This window comes from Pan troglodytes, chromosome 6 (genome assembly GCF_028858775.2).
Source record: "Pan troglodytes isolate AG18354 chromosome 6, NHGRI_mPanTro3-v2.0_pri, whole genome shotgun sequence".
Classification (NCBI taxonomy): domain Eukaryota; kingdom Metazoa; phylum Chordata; class Mammalia; order Primates; family Hominidae; genus Pan; species Pan troglodytes.
The window spans coordinates 57,847,000-57,873,646 of NC_072404.2; the positions used below are offsets into that span (position 1 = coordinate 57,847,000).

At 35.2% G+C, this 26,647-nt stretch overlaps 1 long non-coding RNA gene across 1 annotated transcript; it reads right to left on the reverse strand.

The window, feature by feature from the left end:
- Positions 1 to 3,228: 3,228 nt before the first annotated feature.
- LOC134810487 (uncharacterized) lies at positions 3,229 to 26,647 on the reverse strand. The gene is made up of 3 exons (XR_010158732.1): positions 26,603 to 26,647; positions 17,808 to 17,918; positions 3,229 to 3,312 (listed from the first exon to the last, which is right to left on the reverse strand). It is a non-coding gene; the product is annotated as an uncharacterized LOC134810487 (long non-coding RNA).

Below are 26,647 nucleotides of genomic sequence, written 5' to 3' on the forward strand. Positions count from 1 at the left end.
TATATCTTGATGGTTCCTAAGCTGAAGACGAAGCTCATCTGGAGTGACTAACCATCCTGGGTTACCGGACTCAAGAGATTCCTAGAACACGGAACTTCAAGTGCTAAGACAAGGAACCCCCAGGAGGCAGAGGAGATGGTCACCCTGAGGTGCATTCTGTGGCACTGAGAAAGGACCCTGGGGTTCGGGGGTGCTTGTAGTGCTTTTAGATACACAATGCTTTCCTGAGGATTTTCCTCTAACCATGCTATATCCCTTATTGTTATTGAAGCTTTACGTGAGTTCGTCCTGTGAAGTCTTGGGAGCCCCTTGAATTATCCTATTCTACCTAATGGATGCAGCGTTGGGAGTTTTTTTAAAAAATGAATGCTTTCAAGAAGAGTAGGAAATGTTGGGTAAGAATTGTGTGTGGTTAGAGGCTTGTTTCCACGCCCTGTGAAAGTGGCTGTTCTCCATCCTCACTCAAGAACACTGTCAATGCCAAGAAGCTTTGCCATCTGTGACCCAGGTGTGGAGTGTAAGGGCCATGGAGGTGACTCTACAGGTGATAATTACCAAAAACATTCAAATCTGAAAATTGTTCCTGTGTCATACTCTTATCCACAGAAATTTTTTCCACTAATTGAAATAAGGAATCTACTCAAGAAAAGAAATACACTATTCTGCCCTGGGTCTAGCATTTCAGCTTTGTACCACACTTACACTTTTACGACTATAATCACATGACATTGATATTACCATCACCTACTGTTTTTATATTATTTTATAGCTGATAGTGTACATTTTTATCATTTGATTTTCACAATAACCATAAAAGGTAAATGAGGATGTTTTCAGTGTTGTGAAATGAGGGAGTAATGGAGTTATAGAGACGATAATTGTGCCACATATGCAGTGGGCGAGGATGGGAACCGAATGCAAAATTTTGACTTTTGTTTGGTGGCTTTTTAAGAAATCATGAAGTCTTATGTAGGAAAGTATAATTTTCATGGTATTACCATATTTCTTACTACATACTTTGAATTTATTATCCAAATGGATCTTGGCACAAATTCTGCAACTTTGGCTGAGAGGAAGAAAGATTCCCATTTATTGCTTACCTACCATGTGTCATGCCCATTTTTTGTAAACTGTGCAGAGCATCTTACTTCAATATCACCAATTGGAAATCAAGACGAAAGTCCTATTCAAATTTTATAGATAACCTTACTGGGGTTGGAGAAGTTCAGTAACTTTTTCAGACTCTCACAGATTGTAAAGTTACTTCCTTTTGTTCCCAAAGACAAACTCTATTAAAGATAGTTTTCTAAAACCATAATATCGGGCAGTTTGAAAGGACTTGAAAGCCTGGTTGATGAAAATATGGACTATAATCAGCATCTAGTTGAAACACGCATTGGATGTAAATTTTCCCCATGATGTTTCTATTCTTTTTGGAGTCACTTTATTTGTTTAAAGTTTGTCCTCACAATTTAAGTGTCTCTTTAACTCCCATAAATTGCTTTAACTTTTACTCTGTAGATTCCCCTACAGAGATTGTAAATACCAGTACATGTAATTATTTTATATTTCTTCAACTGCCATATATGACTCGGTTTCAGAACTATTTCGTATTGGGACGGTGTCCTGCTAATCTAGTCCAGTGTGTCAAAGTGCCTCCTGCCACGTGGCACACACACCTTCATGCAGCCTCCCTGATATGTCCTGGGAGGTCAGGAGAAAATCTCCTATGTGAACCCTCATTTTCTGTAATTTTGAAACATATTGGAACTGGAGACTCCCCAGCACCTGGTAGGTCTTTGCAATCCTGTGTTGTGTGGAAGCCAAAGATACCAATATCAACTCATAGGTTAATATAAATGGATAGATAAATAGAGATATAGTTATGTATAAATAGGTATAGAAATAGTGAGATAGAGATGAGAGAAAGAAAAAGATAGAGAGAGATAGAGACAGAGACAGAGAGAGGCCCTTGAGCCATTTGGGACAGTATTTCACACCAATTTGTCATTTTGGTTCTGCCTTTAGTCCCATATCCCTGATAGGAGAGCCTTCCAAGAAAGAGAAACTCCATTTCTGGTATCAAAGAAGGAATCGTAGTTCAATAATTAGGAAAACAACTTAGCAATTATAAGGACAATAAGAAAAAAAGGGCCTTAAGAAATGTATGTGTTTTACAACTTTTACTGAATTCTTTAGTATAAAACTTTAGTATAAAAACACACCCGAACTGAAGGTCGCAGTCAAAAAAGCTGCTTTTAGAGAGTGTATGTTGTGAATGAAATTGCTCAGAGTATTTCACAGAGTAATACTCATGAAGTCAGTCTGATGAAATTCCTGTTCAATCTTACTACTAAGAGGAGTCTTAGTTCTTCAATATTTGCCTATATTTTAACTTATGGTCATCCTTAATTGATATACTAAATTTATTTCTTTATCTGTTGCTAGAAAGGTTAGGGACGACCTTGAGGCTCTGATGTCACAAATGTGTGAGTAGAGATTGCAGGCACGTTAGTCTAATTCATGGCCCTGTCAATATCCTCATCCTTGTCTTCCTATTTTCGTTTGGCTAACCCTTCAGTTAAGCTCAGTGACTGCATTTTGTTAACCATGTTGGAGCAGAGGATTTCTTGCTTCATCTAGTTCCTCTTTCCTGGTCAGGGTACCAGGGCTTCTCCTTCTGGTTTCTTAACTCCTAACCAATTGAACCTGAAACCTTCAGAGAACCACCCTTGGACAACTGCAGTGATTCAGCCACAGACACTCAGAATATCACTTCCTCCGAAATCCACATCTATTTGACTTAGTCCTGGTTTCTGCCCTGCTCCCTCTAGGCCTCCTGGAACACATCCTGAATAACTAGTGTGGACAATGCCCTTAACTCAAGCCATACTTCTGGAGAACCTGAACTAAGACGTTATTTACAATGATAAATAGGATACAATTTTATACATAGAATATAATTTCTATGTCTCATTTTTTAATAATTGGAAATGTCCACAATGAATGGTTGGGATGGGAAGAAAAATGGTGGACTAGAAAGAGTGTAAGTAGGATGGAGGGAGGGTCACTTCTTTGAGTAGTCTTTCTTGAATAGTTGACATTTGGAGACGTATTAATGTTTCATATTACACACACACACACACATACACACTCACACACAATCAACAGAGATGGGGAAAAATGCCAACTTAAAACAGAAACAAATGTACTTACTTTATTTTAAATGGACAACATTAACCACACCGGGGGAGAAGCAACAACTAATCCAAGTAACATTTGTACACAGTATTGGGACTCTATGTTCTCAGCCTAAAACAAAGAGAAAAATGGCAAATCTAAAATTACTATTTGTGTTTTCTAATACTGAACAAATAAGAAGTAAATGTATTGTGGATAATGGGAATCAGGTTTCTCACTGTCAAAGGTGAAAGTTATAAATAAGGAAAGGCTAAAATGAATCCTGTAATGTTGTGGTAAAGTCAAAGGCACCAAGAACTCACAGTTTCATATAAATAGACAAGTAGATATGGATATAGATTTTTGTATAAATATATATAGGCAGATATATATTGTCATATATAAGTACAGATATATTTATATAGATCAATGGATATGCATATATATAATAACATCCAGTTTTAACAATATATCTGTCTATGTGTGAATATACATGGCTGTAACTATATCTATCTAAATTATCTATCTCCATCTCTCTAAGTGAATATATATATATATATATATTTAGCTCTGTCCTCTGAGAAAGGCTGGGAGAATGACATCCTAGTAACAATTAGCAAACTAAATGCCCATCTTCACCCAAAGAAATCAGGATTCTTTAGAAAGATGGCTGGTGCCAGCACTAGGGTAATGAAGTAGAGGATGAGTGTGCAACATCTCTTTGTGCCAGAAAGTAAGGGAGATGTTTAGTGAATAAAAGAACACGACAATACACACACACCCTACCCCATAAAGGGATTTAAGGGGCTCCCACTGGACAATGTTGGAGCAATTTGCATATCAAAATAAAATAATTTTAATTGAGTATTACCTGTTAAATAAATAAGAATCCATGAGTCCACACTTCTATCAGAAAATAAGAAGGTAAGTAGAAAAATAAGGCCAAGTGCGGTGGCTGACACCCGTAATCCCAGCACTTTGGGAAGCCAAAGTGGGCAGATCCACAAGGTGAAGAGATCGAGGCCACCCTGGCCAACATGGTGAAACCCCGTCTCTACAAAAATACGAAAATTAGCCGGGCATGGTGGCAGGTGCCTGTAATCCCAGCTACTCAGGAGGCTGAGCCCAGAGAATCGCTTGAACCCAGGAGTCGGAGGTTGCAGTGAGCTGAGATGGTGCCACTGCACTCCAGCCTGGCAACAGAGTGAGACTCAAAAAAAAAAAAAAAAAGAAGAAGAAAAAAGAAAAAGAAGGGAAGTAGAAAAATAAACAAACGATGGGGGCGTTTTCTTACATTGGCATCCTAACTAATATTCACAGGAAGATTGATAGAATTAGGAAATTACAAATGGTAACGTAGTAGTAGTTGTTTCAGGCAAGGGATGGCAATGGTTGCTAAAACTAGTGGGAGAAGGTTTGATGATTAACAGGATGTATGTTTACATATCCTCAAAATATCTACACAAAAGATACTTTTATATTACAAAATAAAATATAGTAATTTTACAGTGTAGAAATATGGCAAGCACAAATTTATTCGAGTAGTTGACATCACCAGTATTGGGATAAATTGATATTCTGTGCCTTTTGAAATGAGGTAATGAAAAAAACATAGCACCAATTCTAGGGTATTTCTGACAAGAATAAATGATGTTTATTTAATACTGAAGAAACACTAGACAAATTCAAATTTAATAACATTTGAAAAAATAACTTCCCTCTGTCATTAAAAAGTCAAGGTTATTAAAAATAAAGTAAAATTAAAGAAATATTCCAGATTAAAGGAAAGGAAAGAAGCACAATAAGTGAATGCAACTCATACTCTTGGATTTTTGTCCTATAAAAGAAAATTATTTGAATAATCATTGAAATTTTAATAATAATTTAATCGTTTTGTATCAATGTTAATTTTCTAATTTTTATGATTGTACTGTGATTATGTAAGAGAATGTCCTTGTTTTTAGAAAATAGGTACTGAATCATTTGTTGATTAATAGATATCATCTCAGTAATTTATTTTCAAAGGTTATATATATATAATACATATGCTGTATATCTATCTGTCCTCTATCATCATCTATCTGTCTATATATCTAGCTTTCTATAGAAAGAGATAAGACTAAAGCAAATACAGGAAAATGTAAACATTTCAAGAATCTGTGTGAAGGGTATACTGGAATTTTTTACATTTGCCTTCCAACTTTTCTCTAAGTATGAAATTATGTAAAATGAAAAAAAATGTAGTAACCTAGTATATGTCACTTACATTGCAAAGTTTTTCTCACTTTGTTGTTTGACTTTTAATATTACAGTCGGCATTTTTATCCAGTGCAATCTTTCTTATGGAGTCTGGCTTAGCTATTATGATTTTAGAGTAATTTCCACATTACTCAGAAACCCTCCTCTCACCCAAAATCAGATAAGTAATTACCTTCTTTTATATATACCATACTTCATCAAAATTAAAGTATTTTGATTACAAAATACACAATTATTTTATGCACACCTAAAAAATAATAATACTATTACATGCCATTCACTGAAAGATGAATCACTATTTCGATGATATTAAAATGTTAAAATAGCCAGGCACAGTGGCTCATGCCTGTAATCCCAGCACTTTGGGAGGTCAAGGCAGATGGATCACTTGAGGCTAGGAGTTTGAGAGCAGCCTGGTCAACATGGTGAAACCCCGTCTCTACTAAAAATACAAAAATTAGCCCGGCATGGTGGTGTGCACCTATAATCCTAGTTACTTGGGAGGCTGAGTCAGGAGAATCACTTGAACCCAGGAGGCGGAAGCTGCAGTGAGCTGAGATCATGCCACAGCACTCTAACCTGGGCGACAGAGTGAGACTGTCTCAAAAAAAAAAATGTTAAAATACACAGATATTACAGTTGATAAAATATGATAGCTTCCTAATTATCTTGTAAACATTTAACTGTACAATCCATCTAAAATTTGTTTTGCCGTATGTTATTACAGGTGAATCTAAGGCTCTTTATCATTCAATTGTATATTTTTTATTCACATTCTATTACTTTTTCATTCCCTGAATCATCCTCTATCTTTTCATAGAGAAATGTAAACTATTAATTTTGATAATAAAGATTCAAGTGTTAATTTTATCTTTGCCAATTTGCATTTTAATGTATGTTTCAATATCTATTTTCAGTTTTTCTGCTGTATTTATGATTATCTTCAATGTATCAGAAACACTATATGCTTGTTTTAATTTTAACTCTTTACTTTATGTTTTTCAGCAAATCCAAGTGATGCAAGTTCGATGTGGACTTCTGATAAATGTGAATACCAACCTGTCTGAGAGGAAAACCCTGGACAAGTCTTCCTTATTGTTTTATTTCTATTGTGCCACATTCTTCCTCACAGCAAGAATTTGTTAGATTGGCATCAAAGATAAACGAAGACTGACACAATTTAAAGTGGGAAGGACATATTTTAATCTGTAATAACTATTACAGTAGGAAAAAGCCCAGCATGAACTGAACTCAACTTTAATTTGTTCACAGGTGATTGAATGCTTAAAGAGACAATGAGGGCATGGGGAGGGAGGCAAGGGGGGCCAGTAGAGCCAGCAAAGTGAAAATTACAAAAAGCAGGAAGGGTAGATTGTCCACATAAAAGCCATCTGGGCTTGCTAAATAGTCCTTGTCAAAGTTAGACTCCTGCCCTTCCATACACACTAGTGAACAAGGGCCCCATCTTTAGCTGTTGGCTGAAGCAAACAGTAACTGCTTTCTTTGGGCAGCCTCGAGTTTTCTCAGGCAGGCACCTTAGGGGGACCGGGGTCATTCTAGGGATGCAACCTTGAGCTCACAGAAACTATATCAATGTTATTTCAAGTCTTTTTTTTTTTTTTTTTCCTGTGGCAGAGTCTCGATCTGAGGCCCAGGCTGGAGTACAGTGGCACGATCTCGGCTCACTGCAACCTCCGCCTCCTGGGTTCAAGCGATTCTCCTGTATCAGTTCTCAAGTAGCTGGGATTACAGGCACCCGCTACCACGCCCGGCTAATTTTTTCTATTTTTAGCAGAGACAGGGTTTGCCATGTTGGCCAGGCTAGTCTCCAACTCCTGACCTCAGCTGATTAGCCCGCTTCGGCCTCCCAAAGTATTGGGATTACAGGCGCGAGCCACTGCACCTGGCCCTAGTTCAAGTCTTTTTAAGCCAAGGTCAAGGCCTACTTGGGGAGCAGTCTCTGACGATCCTAGCTAGAGTTTGTTCAAGGCAGATTATTTGTTGGTAGTCTGAGGCATGCCTGGCTTCTAGTCTGCTTTTCAGACAACCACCAGGTTAGTGCGATGGGATTTTGAGCCATCCTGGTAAATTCTTTGTTCAGTACCTCATTCTCTATACTTTCCAGCAATTTCCTAAAGAAGACTCACAATTTTTTAAAAACAAGCTAGCCAAAAAGAGAATTCTGGTATATTTATATAACATCTCTGCCTCATAGTCATAATATGTTGAAAGGGGAATGGGCAAGTTAAAGTCTAGGGAGCGCTTTAGTCTGCAGGGAAATAGTTTCTTGTTCCCAGGGCAGAGTTATTCACTCCTGGCTTTCTACAGAAACAGAGACTATTTGGAAATAATAACATAATTAATAACGCCAGCAGAAGGTGCCTCTTACAATAAATAATGCTAATGATAAAGATTGAGTCATCATCACATTGCATAAGAGATAAATTTATGTGGTTCCCACTTATCAATTTCAGTATTCTTAATGAATTAGTAGACAAGGTCATCTGCTGATGAATGAAAGCCAAGTGTTGGGTACAAGGAGAATAATGAAGTTTTGAAATGGCTGTAAAAACCAAAATAAATTCTAGCAGGAATGGGTAAATGAACTGCAGCATAACAATGAGGTCACAACATTCAATTAAGAACATATTCAACATTCAATTAACATTCAATTAAGAGCATATAGTGATACAAACCATATCTTTCAGGTTGATTTGATTCTATACTTTTCATACAAAAGACAGGCTTTGCTTTTCTTCTGTATCAGAAACTCATTCTACAATATTTGACAAATTGTCTTGAAGACTAAAAAATGACAGAAAATTTACTTCAATATGTAAAAAAATGGTTAAGTAGTTCTTATTTTAAAAATCCATATATTGAGGCAAAATACTTGTTTTGTTATTTCTGTCTGTTTCTTCTGAATCTGTTCCCTTGAACTTTATCACTGAAGATTTTTCTATCAGCCTTTTTCAATAAACAGATCCTGTTGACTCATGAACCTGTCTCATCACCTCCGTGGGGTGGGTAGAGCCAGCTAAAGTTCAGATATATGCTTTGTCCTTGGAGGAACAAATATATTTTGTCTGTGCAGTGGCTCTTTCTCTTCTGAAAAGTATCTAAACTCAGAGTTTATTGCCCTAAGTATCCAAACATGCTTATTATTCAGTTTCTCATCTTGTTCGATTTGTTTAATGGATAGAACATTCTTATTTGATACAAGATGTTCATACTAAGATATACTCAAGATAATTTTAACATATAAATAGGAAAAGGTGATTTTTGTAATAGATTTTACAAATAGACAAAAAGGAGGAGGAATGATTGTACTAGGCATAATTAGTGCCTGCAGCTTTTCTCCACTTCTCACAGCTTTAAGCCAAACATGTAAACTACAGCACCAGCTCAATCATAAGTTGATTTTATGTCTTAGAAGTCAAGTAAAAAAAATTACTGGCCAACATCTAAAAGAGCTTTTTTCTATTTTATAGTACATATGTGCAATAGCAAACAGAAGTCTTGCAGTAAAGTGAGTTTCCTAAGAAGTGAGAATGTCACATATAGAGGAGTCACAGTGCATAAAGCACAATAAGTATAAATCAGCCACAAAGCTCAAGGTCTGCATAGAAATTGTTTATAGTAACCCTGCTATAAAGCCAACAAAAAAGAAACAGTTTTAATTTATAAGACATTTAAGTTAATGTTGTTATACAGGGTCATTTAACCAAGAGTCACAGCTTCAAGGTATACTGTTAGTCTGTACTATGTATTTATAATTTACTTGCAAGAAATATAAAATGTCCTCTGTATCTGCAGGATCAAGAGGATATATAGCACTATGAGATACATGTCCTGAAAGTTGTAAAAGAAAGCTATCTTCTACCTGAAGTTGAGATTTAGAACATCGGCTACATTTACAGACATTTTTACTTCTAGAATTTGGCTGAATATTCCAGAATTGATTGTACAGAAGTGAGGGAAACAAGACATTGAAATATTTCCCTGCAAAGAAAAACTGGAGAGCAGTGTACCTTAAACCTAAATAATAAAAGCTTCTACCCTTATGTCTACATGTAATACTTTAAAGCAGACTTGACTTATTTCAACCATTCACTGCCTAAAGAAGAGATTTGGAAATGCTATTGTCCTCTTTGTTCTTCACTAACTAAAATAGAAGTTTAATTTCTTTAATCAAGCATTCCAAGTCTATCATGAAGTACTCCTAACCTAGGCTGACAACCCATCATTTCAGCCTTTTTTTGCTATTTACCTTCATAACCCACTCTTTAGCATAACCCAACCTTACTGCTTAACATCCTGTGTCTCCTTCCTGGTTTAGGTTCATGCCAGTTGGGTAAAACTCCTAAAAACTATGACATCCAACATGAGGGAGAAAAAAAGTCTCATATTTTCAAAATGACAATATTTACAAAGCCTCACATTTTCTTTCTGAAGTCAAATGGTCCAGATTTTTCAACTTTTTTGTTGTTACAGAAGATATTTGGGCTTAACAAAAAGGCCAAAGAGTTAAACATTTCAGAAGCTTTAGGATGTGCTTTGATATATTCTGCTTTTGACATTGTTTTAGACCTAAATTTAAATGCACGGGGATCTCTCTCTTCATCCTTCTTATGCTCCCTGACACCTACACACCCCCCCACCATCCATCCACACCCACACAAACAGAAATATCCAATGTCTATCATTAGGCAGTTAGCTTTGTAAATTGTATATATTCTATTAAATGGCATGAGTGTTCCAACGAGCTGAGCCAGGGAAGTCTGGCTTTATGGACAGAAAAGGGCTAAGGAAAGCAGACACAGAGAACAAGAGGCGGACTGGTCGTTTCAAAATTATTTTCTTACAGGGTTAAATGGAAGGGACTTCCTTATTGTGCTGGCTCAGGTTGACTGGAATTTTGTTTTTGAGAAAACTGGCCTATTTCACAGTTTAGTTTGATTACATCGTGCATAGCACAAGTCCCTCCATTCTGGTTTGGTCTGGTCTGCTGGGGCCTAATGCTGGTGGCTGGTCCAAGCCAACAGCCTCCCATCAACTGTGTTTAACACGAAGTGCCTTTTTACTTCAGTTGGTCTGAGTTGACTTTATGTCATTTGCAACTGGAAGAGTTGTTGCCTATGTCTGTGGTTTAATACCACATTGTTTTAAATATGCCCCATCAACATTTATATTTAATGTAAGATTAAATCTTTGATCTATATGCAATAATTATAAAATAATACATGAGGATAAATATGCTCCTATCATGTCATTTTATAATTCTTTTTTTAACCTTGCGTGTAGCTTGCTTGTTAATGTACAATTTTGTTAAAGTTTTGCCTGTATTCATTCTTTATCTCCTTTTTATAAAAACACTCACTTGGAAGGTTCATCCATCTCTCAAGCTGCTGAAATATTTCAAGTACTTTTTTAGAAAGAATACGTGGGTATTATACTTATTTAGTCCTTGTTTGTCTGGGTCTCCTTGTTTCCACAGACAAATGATAACCTGTCTGAAAGCAGAATATTTACCTTACAATATAATATACTTTGAAGCAGTGGCTATTAGGATTTGTGGAAGTTTGAAGTTAAACATTTTTTCTTTCATAGAAAACCATTTTTTAGAGCTCCCGTAATTTTTTTTACTAAAAAAAGACTTAACAAGTCTTTCAACTATTAAATATATTGAATTTTGTATTATGAAAGTAACTAAGAGAAAATTTCAAACTTGTTTCAACGATGAATCCTATTAAATCTTTCCATGAAATAATAGTAATATTACCTTAGTTCTTCCACAGAATAGAAGAAAAGGGATCATCCCTTCATATTTTGTTTTTAGAGCCCAACGTAAGTAAGATTGCTATTAAAAACTAATGAGTAATACATCTGATTCTGGCCATAATGGAGTATCTGTCACCAGACTAACCATCCATCTGTCTTCAACACATATGCACCTGGGAAGATTATACACTGCAGTTCTTTTCAGATATTGAGTAGTGTGATCCCTGACAAATGGGAAACAAGCAAGATATCTAGGTGGCTTTTGCCTGCAGGTGGACTGCAGGAAGAGTCAGTGCTAAGCAGAGTGAAACAATCCCATGGGGATGAGGAGGTGGAGCGGAGAGGCCTGCGAGGCTGAGGCAGCTGGTATTTGTGCGGATGAGCCATGAAGAAAGAGCTACCCAGCAAGAGAGTTCCAGGCTTTCCGTCACCCTAAAGTTTCTGGCTGTGTATTTGGTTGCACAGGAAAAAGAATGTGTTTTAATTTGGAAGAGTACAGCCACTGGGGATCCGTAAGATGGATGAAAATATTGAAGACAGGAAACTGTGGAGCAAGAGAGAAGCTTCAAATACCCAGAGCAGACACTGGACACAGGGAAGGCATCTGGGTATTAAACTGAGTAATTCCCTCTTTAAACCTCTGCTGCCAAAGCCTAAAAACAGTCTCAAAAAGGCTAGCAGAATTTAACTACCGTCTAAGGAAAAAAAGAGAAACAAAACAACCAATAGCTTTTAAAGGTACATAACAAAAAACTCAATTCTTTAAAACATTGTACCAAAAATATGAAGCCAATACATTATATAGCCAGGAAAACAGCAATAGAAAGAGACCGAGAAATGACAGAGCTATTGAAATTAGTACAGAATTATTTTTAAGTATATACTACATTCGTACCTAGGGAAATAAAGCATTATTTGGACATAATGAGTAAAAAGAGTAGGGTGTCAATAGAGAAAGTAAAACTACAAAAAACAACATTGAAACTGCAGAACTGAAAAATAGAATATGTGAAAAATTCATCCAGTGGGATTAACAACATATTGGAAACTATAGATAAGAAGATTAGTAAACATGACTATGAGGAAAAAAACAGTGAAACAATGAACAAGCTAGTGGTGATCTTAGGGCAATATTAGTGCCAAAGATATGTACAATTTGAGAGCCAGAAGGAGAGGAGAGAGGAAAAAAAAAAAGACTAGAGGGAAAAATATTAAAATAAAAAAGTTGAATTTTTTTTCCTCACTGGAGAAAAATATTGCACAGGACTAAAAGGCTGAATAGTTACCAGTCGGAATAAAGGCAACCAAAGCCATGCTTGGACTTTACTACAGTGAAACACAAAACAATTACACACAGAGGAGCAACAATTAAAAAAAAAGTTCACTAATTTCACATTGAAAACAATGCAAGAGAGAAAACAGTGGAGGAACATCTTTAAAATGAAGTATGAAAACAAAACTCTATACAAGCAGAATTTCTCCATATACAGAGAATATCTCCTTCAAAAATAAAAATTAAATAGAGAAGTTTTAGATACACAACAATTTATGTGTTTAACCAGCGAATTTTTATTATAGAAAATTTTTAAAGTTTCTTCAGATTGAAGAAAAATAACACAGGAAAATTTGGATGTACATAAGTGAAGGGAGAGCAGTGAATATTACAAACATGAGACGAAGTGAATATTGTAAACATGAGACCAGTCTTATTTTCATATTTCTTAAATACACTACAAGAAAACTAACCACTTAAAGACAATTTAAGAACCACACACTATGGAGTTTATAACATACGTAGAAGTAATATGTCTGATCCCAGAGCACAAAGACCTAGTGGTGGTAAATGAGCAGGTACTGCTGTAAGAGTCTTGCATTATTTGTGAAGCGCTTGATACTAATTTATGAAAAATTATGATAATACATAGGTACTAGAAATTATTAGAGGTAAAAGGATCACTTGATCCCGGGAGGTTGAGGCTGCAGGGAGCTGTGACTGCACCACTGCACTCCAGCCTAGGTGACAGAGAGAGACCTTGTCTCAAGAAAAAAAAAATCATATATAACCTCTAGAGAAAATAATCTGAAAAATATATACTGGATAAGATTAACAGTAATCTAGTAGAGATTGCCAGAGAAGGTTCAGAAAATAACAGACATCACAAAAGAAACTATAATAAAATGAAGCATAGGGAGTAATTAGATTAAGAAAAATGAGCAGAGTGTGAATTGCCTGTGGAAAATATCAAGCTCTAAAACATGTGAAATCAAAGTCCAAGAAGAAAAAAAAGGAATATATAACAAATATTTGATAAAATAATGGGTACAATTTTCCAAACTAATACAAATGATGAACTCAAAGATCCCCAAAATTTCAATAAACCCCAAACAGAATAAACATAAAGAGGACCACATGAAGACATGTATTAATAATCACATCACTGAAAATCAGAGATAAAGAGGAAAATCGTAACAACATCTAAAGAGAAAAAAGTCCTATCACATACACATAAGCAAAACTAGGAATGGCAATAGATTTCTCATCAAAAACTACAAAATAATAAGATAATAGAGAAATATGTTTAAAGTTCTGAAGAAAAGCCCTAGAATTATATATCCAGAAAAAATGTCTATAAAAGCAAAGGCAAAATAAAGACTTCTGATGAATGAAATTAAAGAAAACTAATTGTCAGGAAACTAGCTCTAAGCACTATACACAATATCATATCAACCCTTTCAGGAAGAAAAAGAATGGCACTGGATGGGAACTTCAATCTACAAAAATAAATGAAGAGTACTTGAAATGGTGAATGTATTGATAAATATAAAATATTTTCACGTTTAAAACTCTTTTAAAGATAACTGACTGTTTGAAGCAAAAATTACCACAATCTTTTGACTTGTTTATTACATGTACATACATAAGAAATACATGTAGAGATGTACTGCCGAGACCAGCTCTGTCGGGGAGACCCTAACCCAGCTGTGGTGGAGGAATTAAAGACAGACACACAGAAATATAGAGGTGTGAAGTGGGAAATCAGGGGTCTCACACCCTTCAGAACTGAGAGCCTCGAACAGAGATTTACCCATGTATTTATTGACAGCACGCCAGTGATAAGCATTGTTTCTACAGATTATAGATTAACTAAAAGTATTCCTTATGGGAAACAAAGGGTTGGGCCGAAATAAAGGGATGGCTGTGGCTAGTTATCTGCAGCAGGAGCAAGCCCTTAAGTCACAGATTGCTCATGCTGTTGTTTGTGGTTTAAGAACGCCTTTAAGGGTTTTGCACACTGGGTGGGCCAGGTGTTCCTTGCCCTTGTTCTGGTAAACCCAGCGTGGGCATCATGGCCATCACAAACATGTCACAGTGCTGCACAGATTTTGTTTACGGCCAGTTTTGGGGCCAGATTATGGCCAGATTTGGGGGTCTATTCCCAACGTGTATAGACATTCTTATGTGATACCAGTAGTCCAAGGGATAAAGGGAGGGAGGTGAAAGTACACTGTGGTGGCTCTCACACTATTCTGAGGTGGTATAATATTATTCGATCTTTGATTATGATACATTAAAGGCGGATGAGAATCCTAGAACAGTCTCTTTCTCTCTCCCTCTCTTTCTCTCTCTCTCTTTCTCACACACACAAACACACACACACACACACACACACAAATGACATAAACAGGCACAAGTTTCACAAGACAAAGATGAGGTAAAGTTGAATCATTTTAGCACATGTCAGTTTAAAGGGAGATATGTAAAGATAAAATAAGGAATAAGTAACATGAAGATAAATTTTAAACTCAGTCATATTGATGGACATGTTAAATATGGTTAGAATTTTCTAACCACTCAAATTAAATTACAGATCATCCAACTGGCTAAAACAATCAAGATTGAATTATACTTATTCCATCTACAAGAGTCATTTTCTAAATATAAATATACAAATGGGTTAAACTGAAAAGAATGAAAAGAGATATCTTCTACAAAAACTGATCTTAAGAAAACAGGAACAGCTGTGTTCCATAAGGCAATGTAGACTTCAAGACAAGGGATAGTTGCAAGGACAAAGAATCACATTCCATAATGATAACAGGAGTCTAATGATCATAAATGTGTATATACCTAAAAACAAAACTTTAAAATGCGTGAATCAAAACCAAGAAAACAGAAAGATGTAGATTAATTTACAGTTATAGCTGGGAATTTCAGCATTCCTCTCATATTAATTGATGGAACCAGGAGAAAAAGCTTTAGGGTACCAAAAATTTAACAACTCTACCCTAATTGACTTTTATATATAATAATCTGCCCAACAGTGTTGGAATACAAGTGCACTTTTCAAGTGAACATAAAGCATTCATGGAATGTGCAGCTGGAATGTTCATAAGGGTAGACTGTGGTGATTAATTTTATGTGTTGATTTGATTGGGTTTAGGGATGCCCCAACAGCTGATAAAATAATATTTCTTGCTGTGTCTGTAAGGATATTTTTGGAAGAGATTAGCATTTGAATCAGTAGACTGGGTAAAGAAGTTGGCTCTCACCAAGAAGGGCTGGCTTGATCCAGTCCCTTATGGGCCAGAACAGAACAAAAAGGTAGAGGACAACTGAATTGCTCCTTCTTCTTGACCTGGGGCATCCATCTTCTCCTGCCCTCAGACATCAGAGCTCCTGGTTTTCCCACCTTTTGGCTCTGGGACTTATACCAGTGGCTGTCACCCCCCTCACATCTGCCCGCATTCCACCTCCACCTCCATTCTAAGGGTCTCAGGCTTTTGGCCTTTTGACACAGGCTGAGTTGCACCAATAGCTTTCCTGGCCCTCCTGCCTGCAGATGGCAGATTATGGGACTCTCGGCCTCCACAATCATGTGAGCTAATGTCCATAACAGATCTTTTCTTCTACATCATTAGATATCCTGTTGGTTCTGTTTCTCTGGAGAACACTTAATAATACATAGACCATATTCTCACCATGGAATAATTCTCAATAAATATGTGAGACTTAAAATCATATAAAGTATGTTTTTGAACTGCAGGAAAATACATAAGGAATCAATAACAGGAAGATATTTGGGAAATCCCCTAAATATTAGGATATTTATAAACACCGTTTAAAATAACCTATGGGTTAAAAAATTATAAAAGTTACTTTAATATTTTAAATAAAGAAAAGAAAATAATATATTAAAATTTGTGAAATGCACTTAAAGTACTGCTTAGAATAGCATTAAATTTTTATCTTTTTTTTTTTTTTAGATGAAGTCTCACTCTGTTGCCTAGGCTGGAGAGCAATGGTGCAATCTTGTCTCACTGCAACCTCTGCTTCCCAGGTTCAAATGATTCTCCTGCCTCAGCCTGCCAAGTAGCTGGGATTACAGGCATGCGCCACCATGCTGGGCTAATTTTTGTATTTTTAGTAGAGGCAGGGTTTCACCATGTTGGCCAGGCTGGTCTCAAACTCCTGACCTCAGGTGATCTGCCCGCCTTGGCCCCCCAAAGTGCTGGATTACAGGCGTGAGCCACTGTGACTGGTCAAATTTTTGTATTAGGAAGATGAAAAGTCTCCAATCAATTACTTAAATTTGTACATAAGGAAAGTAGAAAATATAAATAAACAAAAATGAAATAAGTACAAAAATTAATAATATAGAAAGCTAAAAAAATGAAAAAAAAAAAGCATTGAAACCGAAACTAGTTTCTTGGAAAGATCAATAAAATTGATATAAAAATAAACTAACCAGGAGACAAAAAGAGATGGAGGCAAATAAACAAGATATCACTTCAGATCTTAGGGACACCATATAGATTATAAAAAGGGAAACTGCAAGGTGTTTTAAAATAGTTGCAACACATAATCTAAAAAAGAGTCATACTAATAATATGTAGAGAAAACTTCTACAAATTAAGAAGAAAAGTCACAGGTCAGACAGAATAGTCAGGGACACGCCTGGACCAAAATTTCCAAATTGGAGCATCTAAATGGTGACAACACAAGAAAATACACCCAAGCATCTTTCTAATGAGGGAAATTCCTATGAAAATATCAATGTGATATCACTGCAGTCACCTACATAACTATAATTTTAAAAATATTTGTCAAAACGTGGATCAATAGGACATCTCCTATACTGGTGTGCATATAAATCAATAATGTCACTTTGGGAAAAGTTTAATATTATGTATTAAATATTAAAATAATGTCCCCAAATTTTCCCATCTAGGTTTTTACCCAAGGGCAAGGCACACTCCTAAGGAATATGTACAGAAATATTCAATGCAGCATTATTCATATAACCGCCAAAAATGGAAATAATAAAAATATCCATTAGCAAGAGAGTGAATAAATAATCTACAAATACAATGATATTCTAGATAACAGAAAATATTCACAAGCTGCAGCTATCAAAAACAGCATAAATGGATCTCAAATGGAATTTTGACCAAAGAGGAGGGTCAAAAAATAACATTATGAGTATACAAAATTAACAAAAACTAGGATACTTCTATATGTACGGTTAGGTGATAATACAATAAAAATGCAAGAGGGTACTAACCACAAATATTAGAATAGTGATTACCTTTAGGTGAGGGAGAGGATAGTCTTGGGAGTGCTGGTGATGTCCTATTTCTTTATTCAGGCAGAGTTTATGTTTCAATAAATTGTTGAGTTGTACATGATGGTTTTTACACTTAAAAGAAAAAAATGTATTAGTTAGAATGTAAGAGTTTCATAACATACCCCATGACAGAACCAATAAAACAGCTACTTCAGATATGTCATTGTAAATTATTCTCAAAGAATCATCTCACTCACAACATTCATTATACAATATCAGTTCATAAACATATATAGAAATAAGTAAAACCACATTGTAAAAATTATAAAAAATTATAGAGAGATATGTACCATTCCTTGAATAAGAAGTTTTAAGGTAGTAAAAATATTGATTCACTACAAAAGAGCTTTAATTTTATTGTTTCATTCAAAACTCCAGCACTGGTTTCTTCTTGGATTTAAAAAAAAAATCACTAGGTACAATATTTATTTACCTAAAATAATACCTACATGAGACTACCCACAAAAATGATAAAAACTGAAAGTAATAATGGAGATTTGCCAGTCAAATATATATACATATTTTAATGTGTCACAGTTTTATTTTAAGTGTGGCGCTGAAGAAGGTATATATTGATAGAAACCATTGCAACTTTATGTTTAATTTTAATGTAAAAAATAATATACTTCACATCAATAGGAAAATCATTATTTAGTAAATGATATTGTAGAGATTAATTAGTTAACTCTTTGGAAAAGAAAAGAATGCCTACCATATACCCAGATACATTTGACCCGACTAATAGGTTTACATTTAAACCATGAACTTTACCTTCAAATTGGTTAGACTATCTATTAGGAGGCAAATATTCATGCTTAACAAAATTAGTAGAGCAAGTTAAATAGAGAAATGATGTGTATGAAGTCAGTGAAGAATGGCTAAAGCAATGAGAGCTCCAGGGCCTTGGAATCTAGACTCAAGCACCTCTGAATGTGAGTGGGCCTTTGACAGCTCATTTTGCATGTGGGCATTTGTTAATGCTTAGCAAGAATAAAACTGCACGAGTTGAGACCACCAATGGGGAGGGGAGGCTTGAAATATTTGGCAAGTTCACTTCCTCTCCAGGACATTTGCTGAGTACCGAAACTGCATGGAGTTTGAGATTAATAACTTAAACAGAAAGCTACTGGAAAGAAGATCAGAGATCTTTGAGGGTGACACTGAAAATAGTGATTAAGTCATGACAGTGAAGGAAAGGGGGATAGTCAGTTGGCTAAAAACTCCACAGGGCAAGAGTAGACACATTAGGGTGACAGCCTTGCCTTGATTTAGCCCAGTCTCATTATATCAAGATAAACAGATATGATTCTTTCTCACCAGGAAGGGAAGAATGAATGAATCCTTGCTAGAGAAAAATAATTTCATCAGGGCAATCTCTATTTTGTACGTGCTTTGTCTGGCATTTAATGAAAAAATATCATAAACCTATGATAAAACTTTATTCCCAAGAGCAAAGAAAAAAAAAACATAGCAACACTTTTGCAGGTGTTCCAGAAATTGGCTTTAACTGGGAAAAAAATTTTTAATAGAAACTATGATTAATATATTCAAGAAAAACAGGCAAAAAATCTGTGAAAAATAGATTAAATGGAGAATTTTATGGGTAATGGGGAAATCTATATAACTGAAATGATCAAATGAAAATTCTAAGACTGATAATGTATTTTAAATTAAAGAATCATTAGATTATTTTGATAGAATGCGGAATACACTAAAAGGCAGTTTGTGTGAAGTGGTATAAATGTTCCATAAAAAATAGTCCAACTGAAGTGAATTACTAAAAATAGAATATACAGAAAAGACAATTAGAACTATGTAGAATTTATAAGAAATTTCTAAAGTCAACTTAATTGGAGACCTAGATGGAAATGAGAAAAAATGAAGCAGAATAATATTCAAAATGGTCATAATTGAGAATTTCACAAAAATCTTGGAAGACATTTAACTATGAGAAAAAGAATCTCTTCATACCAAACAAGATAATTACATAGAAAATTACCTTGGACACATCATAGTAATATTGGTGAAAAACAAAAGACAAAAAGAAAATCATGAAAACAACCAGAGAAATAAAGGCACACCACCTATAATGAAAGGAAATCCTATGCTATATTTCTTACCAAGAAAAAAGACAACAAAACTAAAGCCAAAGGCAATGGAATGACATCTTCAAAGGATTGAAAGAATTTATCTGCCAACCCATAACTTCTACACCCAGAAAAAAATTTGAAAAGTAAAAGTTAAATAAAGATATTTAAGTGACATAGAAAAAATATTTTTATTAGCCTATAACATGTCAAGAGTGAATTGTCTGATCTCTAAAGTATACCTTAAAACAAAATAATGTAGAACTAGCAACATAAGAGAGAGAAAATTCAATTACATGACATACTTGATTAACCATAGAAAGAGCACAGACGGAGGGAAAAAAAGCAGGAAGTCAGATAGAAAACAAAAACATAATGACAATAATAAACATGCCCAAATATAAGTAATTGCCAGATTGTTATGATCTGGCAAGGATAGAATTATGGGATCCCCTGTAAGCCTTTGCTATCTTAAATGGGCATGGTAATACAGTTCTTTTTTCCTAGGGTGATGTCAGAGGAGTCTATAGGGTAAAGACTCAGATTTTAACCACTGCCCGGTAGAAATGATACCTCCACTTTGATGTCAGTAGAGGCCAAAAGGAAACCATTGTGATGCACTCACTACCTCGGGCAGTAATGAAGTGGCATCCCTCCTCATTCCCCTGGTGGAGTGGTATCAGAGGAAGCCAGCTAAAACCGATGGTTTAAACAAGGTCCAGAATCACCTACCATAATATCCCAATCCCCAGGTTTTAATTTAAAAAAAACATTCATCATACTGAGAAACAGGAAGATAAAAAGTTAAGTGAAGAAAAGATGATCAACAAATGCCAACTGAGTTGACAGAGATGTTAGAATTATGTCAGATATTTCTAACATTTTATATTAGCCATTATAAAATGCTGCAACAAATTAATACAAACATGCTTGTAATAAATGAGAAAAATGGACAGCATCAGCTAAGACAGAAAGCTCAACAACAACAACAAAAAACTATAAAGAAGAACCCATCAGAACCTTTAGAACTGAAAAATATAATAAATAAAAATGTATAGATAAACTCAAAACAAAATTTAGATGCAAAGGAAAGAATCTGTAAACCTGAAAATAAAACAATAGAAAAAATCCAGTCAGGATGGCAGAGAGAAAACAGACTGGAAGAAAATGATGAACAGAGCCTCAAGAACCTACATAACTATAAAACATATTTAACATTTGTTGCATCCTAGTGAAGAAAGGAGAAAAGAAAGAGTGTGGAGCTGAAAAAGTACTTAGAAAAGTAGTGGCTGAAATTTTTCAAAATTTGGTAAAAGACATAATTCAAGAAGCAAGGAAAACTACAAAATGATATTTAAACTTCTGGAAACTAAAGACAAAAAAATTTTTTTTGAGAGCAGTGAGAGAGAGAAAAACAACACCATACCTGTGAATAACAAATAATTAGAATGACAGCAGAGTTCCCATTAGAAACCACAGAAGCCAGAGGGAAGTTGCACAACATTTTTCAAATGTTGAGAGAAAAGCTTGGTCAACTCAGTATCTTATATCCACTGAAAATAGCCTTCAGAAATGAAGGGAAAAACCAAGACATACTCAGGTAAAAAGTGGATAAAAGAATTTGTCACCAGCAGACTTACTCTATGAGAATAGCTAAGGGAAGTTCTCTAAACAGAAAGAAAATGATAAAACAAGTAACCCTAGAACATCTGGACAAAGAAAGAATGTGGTTGGATAAACTAATCTAATAGACTCTCTCCTTTTCCTCTTGAGTTTTCTAAATAATGTGTGATATTGCAGCAAAAGTTATACCTCTGATATATGAAATATACCAGATAATATATGTGTAAAAATATGAGACAATTCCATTGTAAACTGGGGAAGCTAAGGTGGCACAAAAGGAGGGATGATTTCTGTATTCACTCAAATTTATAAAGTATCCTTTGGGAGGTTGAGGTAGGAGGATCACTTGAGGCCAGGGGTTTGAGACCAGCCTGGGCAACATAATGAGATCCTTATCTCTATAAAAAAATTATTTTTTAAAAAATTTAAAGTTTTAACACATGTAGACTGCGGTAAGTTATGTATGTATCATGAAATACCTAGAGCCATCACTAAAAAACCTGCATAAAGAGGTATGCTGAGAAAAACTATTGATAAATCAAAATTAAATTCTAAAAAAGGTTTTAAGCAACTAACTAAGGAGCATAAAAGCAGAAAAAAAAAAAAAAAGCAGATAGGAAAAACAGAAAACGAAGTAAACGGCAGACATAAGCCCTTTTCTATCAGTGATTACTGATATTATGATAACAAAGATTATAAAATATAAATGGCCTAAATGTACCAACTGAAAGACATTAATTGCACTGGATTATAAATCATGACCTAACTATGTGCTATCTATAAGAAATTCACCTCAAATACAATGCTATATGCAGACTGAAAGTAAAACGATGGAAAGGTGTAGTATGCAAACATTAACCAAAATAGAGCAAGGGTAACATAATATCAAGTACAGCAGATATATCCAAAACAAATAAAATTACCATAAGCAGAGAGAGATATTATATATACAAAAATATATAAACAGGGATCAAATTATATAAATATTCAATTCATCTAGAAGTCTTAGTAATCCTAAATGTACATGTGACTAAGAACAGGGCTTAAAACACACAAAGCAAAACCTGATAAAACTGCAAGGAGAAACGACAAATCCACAATTATTTTTGAAAACTCTGACAACTTTCCCCTAATCGTTGATAAAACAACTGGAAAGAAATTACCAAGTATGCATAAGAACTCAATGACATTATCTCAACAAGCGTATCTAATTGGCACTTATAAAACACTCCACCCAATAACAGTAAAATATATTCTTTTCAAGAGTTCACAAAACATAAGCCAAGTTACACTATATTGTGAGCCATAAAACAAACTTCAACAAATTTAAAATAACTGAGATCATACAGATTGTTTTCTAATCACAATAGAACTGAATTAGACATCAATTATTTTGAGATTAGGAAAATTTCCAAACACTCGGAAACTCAGGAACAAACAAATAACCCAGGGGTTAAAAAGGAAATCTGGAAGCAAGTGTCAAAAACTGTGAAGAGTTTGAGATACTACCCTAATTAAAAAGCTCACGGAAGTGTTTTGCTCTTTCATGGATACTAACAGAAAAGGAACAAACAAGAGTGTCAGACAAGGACAGATTCTCTCAGCATGGCAAGCACTGTGAGCATCTAGGATGTATTCATTCCCTTTGTCCTCTAAGTCCCATAGGATGACGCAGCAGCCCAGGTTGATGCTGTGCATGATGCGGGTGTAGATCAGAGCTGAGTAGCCCTAAGGTTAGGGAACTTGAATATTTTGCAGGGGTTGAAAGCAAACCTACCCCTTGCCTTGGAGGGAGGCATTATCTTTATTAGACTAGAGAGCAAACGCACCTCTGGAGCAATAGGATCTCTAGATTTTATGGCTTTTCGCTATTTAAATATACGTGAATACCTAGTCTAAAACAAAAGGGCTTACTTACAAGATGTATAGGAATATAAGAGATCCAAGGCAAATTTTACCTAACAGAGGAACCATCACCACTTACATAAAACATTGCACTAGATGTTTTAGTGACCACAAAGGGTTAAAGTAAACAAATGACAATCTTTGCATAGGAAAGCAAAATTATTAGTATATGACATGATTGTGAACATATAGAAGCTGATGAATATGTATACATATTAGATTTGAGTAAATTTAGCAAGATGGCTGGATTTAAAGTCAATGTGCCAAAATCAATTTTATTTTTATATTCTCATTACCATTAAATAGAAATGAAGCTGAAAATATAACACCATTTAAAATAGCATTGAAAAGATCAAATATCTAAGGACAAATCTGATAAAATATGTGAAAGTCCTCTATAATAAAAATGACAAATAAAAACAACACATAACACGATAGTGGGGAATATAAAAAGAACAACATATACCATGATTATACTTCGGAAAACTTAGTACTGCAAAAATGTCAATTTTACCCAGATGGATTTAAAGATTCAACACAGTTCCAAAAAAAATCCGTGTGTGTGTGTGTGTGTGTGTGTGTGTGTGAATTGTAAAATGTACATGGAGTTTCTAATTCTCAAGATAGCCAAGGAAACTTAGAAAAAAAAAACAAAGACAGAGTTTACACTAGCAGATATCAGGACTTGTTACTAGACTACAGTAATTAGGATAATTTAGCTTTGTTGTAAACATAAACCCACAGCAGTAAAAAAGAAAAGAACATTCATATACTGTAATTATGACAAAGGCATCCCTGAAGTTACAGTAAGTGGGGAAAGAAGATATTTTCATTGAAAGTTGAGTTTATTGAATATGAAAAAATGAACCTTAACCCTTAGCTCACAATATAAACAAAAACCAATTTTAGGTGTATTGTGCCTTGTAAAATAATATGACTATAATAAGAAAACATAGGAGAACATTTTCCTGAACTTGTGGTAGCAAAATATTTCTGAAACAAGAACACAAATACATTGATCGAAAGAAAATAATAAGTTGGATTGCCTTAAAATTAAGAACTTCTGTTCAGCAAAAGACACCTGGGGGGGATGAAAAAGGTAAGGGCAGACCCCTCACGCCCTTACTATCCCCATGAGGATACCTGAGGCAGTGTTGACTTCCCTCAGATCTCTTTATAAACAAGACAACGGTAATTTGTTGGCAGCAGGATAACCAGTGGGACTCTTAACCCAAAATATTTTAGCAAGATATACTTCTCGGTCTAGAGTGTTGTAAATAAACCTGAATTTGTGGATCTAAGAATTACATGTGGGTGGATGTACTCATCTCATCTCTCCTGTCTCCTTCCTCCTCTGAGCTGGTGTGCACCACACATATTGTTAGTCTTTTGTTAGAATAACCAGAACTAGTTCATTGGTTCTATAAAAATGCACAATAAAATGTGCCTTTAAAAATAAAAGGGGCGATTAGGAAAAGGCGGTGAGCCTCTGTTAGAGAGGGTTGCTACAGCTGCATGTGCTTTTTACTTGAATCCAGGAAACCATTAAGCAATTTTTGTTAGGTGAGATGTCTGATCTGTATGAATCTTTTTTGACAGTTCAACCCTTTGGATAATACACACCACTAAAAGAGTATGAAACAGAGCAAGATAAGATATTTGTAATACATATACCTGAAATGTACTAGTATCCAAAATATATGAGGTATAGAAAGTATGGCTACAAATCAATAAAAAAAAAAGTCCATTAGCCCAATTTAAAAAGTGGGAAAATGGTATTTCTAGTTCTAGATCCTTGAGGAATCACCACACTGTCTTCTACAATGGTTAAACTAATTTACACTCCTACCAACAGTATAAAAGTGTTCCTATTTCTCTACATTCTTGCCTGCATCTGTTGTCTCCTGACTTTTTAATGATCACCATTCTAACTGGAGTGAGATGGTATCTCATTGTGGTTTCGATTTGCATTTCTCTAATGACCAGTGATGATGAGCTTTTTTTTCCATATGTTTGTTGGCCGCATAAATGACTTCTTTTGAAAAGTGTCTGTTCATATCCTTCGCCCCCTTTTTGATGGGGTTGCAAAGAATTATAAATCATTCTACTATAAAGACAAATGCACAAGACTTGGAACCAACCCAAATGTCCACCAATGATAGACTGGATAAACAAAATGTGGCACACATACACCATGGAATACTATGCAGCCATAAAAAAGAATGAGTTCAGGCCCTTTGCAGGGACATGGATGAAACTGGAAACCGTCATCCTCAGCAAACTAACGCAGGAATAGAAAACCAAATATCACATGTTCTCATTCATAAGTGGGAGTTGAACAATGAGAACATATGGACACAGGGAAGGAACATCACATACTGGGGCGTGTCTGAGGGTCAGGGAAAAGGAGAGGGAGAGCCTTAGGACAAATACCTAATGCATGCGGGGCTTAAAACGTAGATGACGGGTTGATAGGTGCAGCAAACCACCATGGCGCATGTATAAACCTGCACATTCTGCACATGTATCCCACAATGTAAAGTAAAAAAAAAAAAAAAAAAAAAAATTAACAAAACAAGGAAAAAAAAAGTGGAAAAAGAGACCAAAAATGTTATTTCATAGAGGAGGGTATCCCAGTCACCAATATGTGCATGTGATGGTGCTCAACTTCACTAGTTAACTAGAAAGTATGTATTGAAATCATAACGCAATAGTCCTAAAACACACCAACATGCAAATGAAACAGACAAAGGAAAAAACAAGCACTTACCAGAAAAGATGTGGAACAACTGGAGTGCTCATATGTTGCTGGAGGGGTTATAATTTGATACATGCACTTTGATAAATTGTCCAATATTATCTAGTAAAGCTAAACATAAGCCTGCTCTATGTGACAGAAATTCAATCCTTAGTTATATATCCCACAGAATTCCAGCTTGTGTTCATCCAAAGACATACTAGGATGTTCCTGCAAAACTGTTTTTTATTGCCCAAAATTGCAAACAACCCTGAGTATTCGTGTCAACATGGTTGAAAAGGATTATCACAAATATGATATTGAGCAAAAGAATCCAGAGAATTCTGGCCGGAAACATACTGTATGACGCCATTATCACGAATTTTAAAAAGAAGCAAACTTACCTTATGATGGTAAGCCACCACATAAGGATGGTGGCTGCCATTTTG